The sequence below is a fragment of the Lepidochelys olivacea genome (genome assembly GCF_965140295.1).
Source record: "Lepidochelys olivacea isolate rLepOli2 genome assembly, chromosome: 6".
Classification (NCBI taxonomy): domain Eukaryota; kingdom Metazoa; phylum Chordata; order Testudines; family Cheloniidae; genus Lepidochelys; species Lepidochelys olivacea.
Genome location: NC_140416.1, coordinates 64,460,415 through 64,466,414, shown reverse-complemented (window position 1 = coordinate 64,466,414; position 6,000 = coordinate 64,460,415). Strand labels below are relative to the sequence as shown.

At 43.2% G+C, this 6,000-nt stretch overlaps 1 protein-coding gene across 5 annotated transcripts in view; it reads left to right on the top strand.

Moving 5' to 3' along the window:
- Positions 1-364: 364 nt before the first annotated feature.
- NUMB (NUMB endocytic adaptor protein) overlaps positions 365-6,000 on the top strand; it is a 145,527-nt gene continuing 139,891 nt past the window's right edge. For 4 of the 5 annotated variants that reach the window (XM_084629910.1, XM_084629908.1, XM_084629909.1 and 1 more), the window contains exon 1: positions 365-435. The gene's annotated coding sequence lies outside the window, so the exon portion shown is untranslated. The remainder of the gene's footprint in view (positions 436-6,000) is intronic. The other variant, XM_084629906.1, reaches the window with a different exon arrangement.

The window sequence follows — 6,000 nt, the reverse complement described above, 5'->3', positions numbered from 1 at the left end:
CCAGGTACTTTCTTCTCTCTCCGCCTGCCGCCCTGTCCCTCCCTGCTGTGCAACCAAACTCAGCATAAGGGAAGTACATGCACCTTTACTGCAGAGGAGGGAGGGAGGCAGGTGGGCGCATCGCAACAGCTGGCATCCCTACAATCCTATCCTAACTCTCAGCCTCAACGGTTTGAGCCAATCAGGAAGACGTAGGGGGGGGGTTCTAAACTCTAGAGTGAATAAAATGCTGAGGGTGGGGTCGAGACCTTGACAGACATCTGTTTTCCCCAATCACAATCAGGATTTGCGGCGGGGGCGACCAATGGGATGTGAGGATGGGCGAGGAGGGCAATAGGGCGGGACTGGTTGTTAGGGGCGGGAGGGGGCGGCTGCGCTGCTTGGGGGCGACCGGCGGCCGAGGCGGCGCGGAAGGGAGGAGGTTGCTGGCGGCAGGTGAGAGCGGCAGGGCCTGAAAACTGGGAGGGGCTGGGGGCGGGGAGCGGACCCCAAAGCCGGGGGCGGTGAGGAGGGGGGGTGAGGCCAGGGGGGCTGAGGGGAGCTCCGGAGCCCCGGGAAGGGGCAGAGCTGCCCCGGGACCGGGCGGGCGGGGCTAAGGGCCGGAGTCCGAGGCGGGTTGGCCAGAGAAGCTGGGGGAGGTGAGGGCCTGAGCTCCCGCGGCAGAGCGGCGGGGTTGGCTTGAAACACTGCGGTACGGGGGGCGCACAGGTTTGCGCTCCAGCGCAGGGGGCGAAGCGCCTGAGCCATCCCGGGGGGGAGGTGAGCCTGAGGAAAGTGGGGGTCGAAGAGGGAGGGAACCGGAGTCCTGGGGAAGAAGAGGGGCGTTGAGCCCCCCGGAGATAGGGAGGAATTGGAGGGCCCCGGTCGCCGAGCCTCAGGCACCAAACCCATCAGCTTAGTTAGAAGAGTTACCCAGTTGGGAGCGTTTCAACTTCCTGATTCACTCTCCTAGGGTTGCCTGGCACTTGGCTTTCTTTTAGGCCCTGAGTTCTGCCCATCTCTAGGCTTTGTGAAGGGGGCTTTTCCCAGCAAGATTACCCAGAGAGGCGCCTCTTAGGGTGTGTGCTTATGCCCTGCACTCACTGTCTGTGTGTGTGGTGTTTGCCTGAAATGTTTCTGGAATCTGAGTTTTAGTACTTGGGACTTTGGAGGCCTAGGGTAGGGGGAAGAGAAAGGCAAGTAACTTGGTTGTACTTGAATCTAGAGGAATACGTGTCCCCCCCCCCCTTTCTTTTACTGTGGTTGTAAGAAGTGAGGTTGGAATAAGATTTGATAAATCTGAGATTAAAATCTTTTAAACCCTTCTGGTGAGAGCAATATAAAAATATTGGTGTCTGAGATAATGTAAAACTGACTAGATTTCAAAATGTGTGTGTCCCTGTAAGGGAGAGCATTGTTCTTGACTTCATAATTAACTTGTTTCTGTCACCTGTTTGTGTTCATGTAATAAATAGGCTGCAAGATGGTGCAGAAACATGTACAGGGTATTTTTATTTTTCATGCAAAATGCAGCAGAAATTGAGGTACAAAGTGCATAATATTTGTGACTTCTTTAAGTACTCTATGAACACTATTTCCTGATGTAACTTTTTTGATTATTAACCAGTTAGCTACTGGAAACTTTAAGTCAAGGGCTAAATGCAGCTTCTGTTTCAAGGAATTAATTTATTTTATTGTGGTATTAATGAAAGTGAACAGTCTTGAAGAATGAAAGAATATGTCTCCCTAGCTACAGCTAACATGTCTTGCGGCAGCTGTCATCTAAAACTCTGCTAATCCTCAAGATTTATGTAACCTGCTCATTAATGTTTTATGAAACTGTAAGGGAGCTTCTGGTTATATTTCTTCTGTTTAATGTGTGCATTGTCATGTTTTCCAAGGTTAATCTTTGTCATTTGTTCACTATCTGGTTATAACAAATGGTTGCTTAAATGTTTTGTGGTCTTCCTGCCTGTACCCGTGTCCTCATCAGCACAGAGACCGTTATAATGGGAGACAAGTTCATGCAGTCCAGCTACAATATTGTTCTGGGTATTGCTTGTAGCATAAAATGTAAACTTAAATGGGTAACCAACTTACCAGAGAAAAACAGCACTTTGTTACTTTTCCCACTCAATATTGGTCTTCCGTTCCTTCATTTATTGGCCATTCTTTGTGGGAACTCTCAAAAAAATATTTGAATGATATCAAATCATGTGAACAAAATTTAAACATAAGTTGAATTAGGAGTGTGAGATCAATCATCCTTGCTGATTATCCTTAAACAGTTTTGCTTATCTCATCCTACAATGAACTTCATTAATTTATACTTGAATAAAATAGTGGCTTTAAGCGTCAATGAAAACTTTGATTTGCAGAACAACACTGTAGCAAAACTCAGAGATCACATAACAAAGAATGCTTTTTCAGGTAAGAAATGCAATTAGCATCAAGCACTTAAATCTGTTCACATTGGCAGTTCCTGAACAAAATACATTTTTCACACTGAGTTTTATTTCCTGAACTCTTAGGCCTGGTCTATACCTAAATCTTACGTCAACCTAGCTACATTGCTCAGGATTGTGGATAATTTCACACCCTGTGTGATTCAGTTAGGTTGACCTAACCCTCAGTGTTAGCATTTGTCTATACTGCTGCTGGGAGCATGCCTCCTAGCCTGGGTAGACAGACATTCGCTAGCTCTGTTTGCTGTTTTTAGCACTTTAGCTTAGTGTGGACATGATGGCAGAGATTAGCCATAAGCTTGCTCTGTTTGAGCTAGTGCTCTAAAAATAGCTCTGTGGATGTTGCTGGCAGAAGCTAGCCACCTGATTACAGACCCAGGGGGTTGGGTGCTCTTGTACTTGGGTCACTAGCTTGTGCTGCAGTGTCCATGCTGCTTTTTTTTTTAAGCATGTTAGCTTGACCCTTATACTATTTTTCTTTCCCATCTGTGCTAAGTTAGACATGTGGAAAATGAAGGTGCATCTAAACTAGAAAGTGTGTAGTCCTGTTTTCTACCCCCCCCCCCCCCACGTTCTTGTTAAACCCTGGATTTGTGCTGGAAATGGCCCACCTTGATTATCATACACATTGTAAGGAGAGTGATCACTTTAGATAAGCTATTACTAGCAGGAGAGTGGGGTGCGGGGAGGTATTTTTTCATGCTTTGTGTGTATAAAAAGATCTTCTACACTTTCCACAGTATGCATCCGATGAAGTGAGGTGTAGCTCACGAAAGCCTATGCTCAAATAAATTGGTTAGTCTCTAAGGTGCCACAAGTACTCCTTTTCTTTTTGCTAGTAATGGGGTAAATGCTAGTGTAGGCAGCATTCAGATATCTTTTTGCCACTGTGTTGTGAAAAGGTTTTCATGGCACTATGGTAGCAGTTGCCAACCCCAGGCATTCAAAAATCATGTCTGGCTCCTAAAAAAAAAAAAAAAAAAAAAAAAAAAGTTGATTTGCCTTCTGGTTTCTGAACCTTTGGGATTCACTCAAGTTATGTTTTCAGGCTCTTCTCTACAGCTATGAGGGCTAGAATTTTTTTTAACAAAAGCTGAAATTCTTATATAATCACTTGCATTGTGGAGTTAGAGCCTTAAAAACACTCAGTGTTCTGAGTCTTGTGATAAAACTACAAGAATTGGCAACACTGCGATGGTAAGATCTCTTGAATCCTGCATACAGTTGTTCTCATTCCATTTCCAGCACTGATGCAGTACTGGAAAACCAGAACTTTCCTAATGTAGACAAAGCCTTAATGTAGTCTTCTGCCTTTTTGAAAAAGTAGGTTTCAGAACCTCTGAAGTTCATTTTCAGTCTTCTGTGAAAATCAAGTCAGCTGAAAAAGGACTCATGTAAAGTATTTTGGACTATTCCTTTAAATCTAGTAAATGGTCTTTGGGCATAACCTTTGGCCCAGGCAGGTAACAACCATGTCCATGCTAGGAAAAAATAAGTATTTGTGTTCGCTTGTGGAGGTAAATTCTAGGGTTTACCTTGACATTCTAACATTAAAACTAGAACTGCCTTGTCTGCTAGGATCTTAATACTTGCTAGCTAATGTTTGGTGAAGACAAGACCAATATGTTTGATAAATTACCCTAATTCTGCAGTGCATTGGGGACCACTTTAGGACTGAAATGTCTACCATTCCTTGTTCTTGCAGTAGAGACAGCAGATGTTGATTAGAAAAGATTTTTCTTCCAATTTTAACTTCTGATTTTTGCTTTGATGTTCTGGAGGAGACACAGCCCTATTTACTTTAATTGATTCAGAGTCTGTTCTGATAAGTTACTAACACTTGTGAGGTTTCTAGGGGTCATCTGGCATTTCATGGAATCTGGAGAAGCTCGTAACTTTCACAGCATACTCTCTGATGTAGTCCCTGTTTGGCAGACCTTTAAGTCCATGAAAACTTGAGTCAGCTGTCAACAATCTGGGGAAAACTTTGCATCTTTATTTTTTGTATTAAAGGCTGACCAGCACATGATCCTTAATATGTAACACACTGGAGAGTTCTGATGTCTTGGAGTTACCTTGTCTGCATCAAGCTGATTCTGGGCAGTGACTTATGTCCACTCCCTCTTTCCTTCAGGCCCATTGTTTTGAAGCATTGTGATTAAAAAATATCTGAGGAAGCAGTTTCTGTAGTGGAGGACAAATGCTCTGTACACCAACAACTGACTGGGGTTGCAAATGCTACAGTCTAAATCCTCTTTCTTGTTGAGGGTCTGGAGCTGAGCAATTGTCTTCCTCAGGCTCTAGAGAGGAAACAACCTTCGCAAAAAGAAAAGGAGTACTTGTGGCACCTTAGAGACTAACCAATTTATTTGTAGCTCAAATAAATAGCTTTTGTAGCTCACGAAAGCTTATGCTCAAATAAATTGGTTAGTCTCTAAGGTGCCACAAGTACTCCTTTTCTTTTTGCGAATACAGACTAACACGGCTGTTACTCTGAAACCTTCTTAGTTATTCTAAAGCAGTGGTTCTCAACCAGGGGTATGCATACCCCTGGGGTTACACAGAGGTCTTTCGGGGGTACATCAGCTCATCTAGATATTTGCCTATTTTTACAACAGGCTATATAAAAAACACAACAAAATGAGTACAAACTAAAATTTTATACAGACAGTGGCTTGTTTATGCTGCTCTATAATCTATTCACTGATATGGAAGTATAATATTTATATTCCAATTGATAATTATATGGTAAAAATGGGAAAGTAAGCAATTTTTCTGTAATAGTGTGCTGTGGCATTTTTGTCTGATTTTGTGAGCAAGTAGTTTTTAAGTGAGGTGAAACTTGGGGTATGCAAGACAAATCAGCCTCCTGAAAGGGGTACAGACATCTGGAAAGGTTGAGAGTCACTGATTTAGAGTATTAAATCTAGGGCATTCCTGAAAAACTGTTTTGGATCTAACTTCAAAGTCAAATTCACCAGTCTTCTGATTACCAGGTGAAATCCAAGTAATTTCAAATCTTAGCCTAAAAGTTTATCTGCAGAAAGAGAGATAAAACAGCTCAGAATTGTTTCTGGGTAGCATACCTTTTCTTGAAGATTTAAAGTGGGGATTTTTGGTATGTTGGGTCCTAAACACCGCCCTTTTCTGTTCACTAATCTATTGGTCTGTATGCCAAAAGAATCTATTAAACTGAGCTGTTTTTGTATAATATCCAATTATCTTGGGCTTCTGTGCCAGCTGGAGATCTAGAAACCACAAATGCTGTCATCAGGCAGAAATTCTATATTGATGGATTGGGCCAGAAGCAATTACATAGAATATCAGGGTTGGAAGGGACCTCAGGAGGTCATCTAGTCCAACCCCCTACTTAAAGCAGGACCAATCCCCAATTTTTTGCCCCAGATCCCTAAGTGGCCCCCTCAAGGATTGAACTCACAATCCTGGGTTTAGGAGGCCAATGCTCAAACCACTGAGTTATCTCTCCCCTCCATCAGCCAATTCTGATCTCAACTCAACCACTTTTCCTAGTCAAAACAAACTAAGAGTAGATTGC